The following is a 250-nucleotide window of genomic DNA, read 5'->3' on the forward strand; positions in this document are numbered from 1 at the left end:
AGCTGTGGCTTGACTGAACTCAGGAAGAACAGCTGTGACTAGACTTGACTCATGATAATGAATTGTAACTTGACCTGACTCATGATGATCAACCGTGACTTGACTAGATGCTGTTGTGTCCGCCATCTTGTGAGCGTGCTCCAGTGTGGCCGCCATTTTGCGATCAGGCTCCACTGCCGCTTCCATTTTGTGAGCGTGCTCTGGTACAGCCACCACTTCAGTCACACACAGTGTCGCGTTCTTCCTCGCG

Source organism: Sinocyclocheilus grahami, unplaced genomic scaffold (assembly GCF_001515645.1).
Source record: "Sinocyclocheilus grahami isolate Dianchi unplaced genomic scaffold, SAMN03320097.WGS_v1.1 scaffold170.1, whole genome shotgun sequence".
Classification (NCBI taxonomy): Eukaryota; Metazoa; Chordata; class Actinopteri; order Cypriniformes; family Cyprinidae; genus Sinocyclocheilus; species Sinocyclocheilus grahami.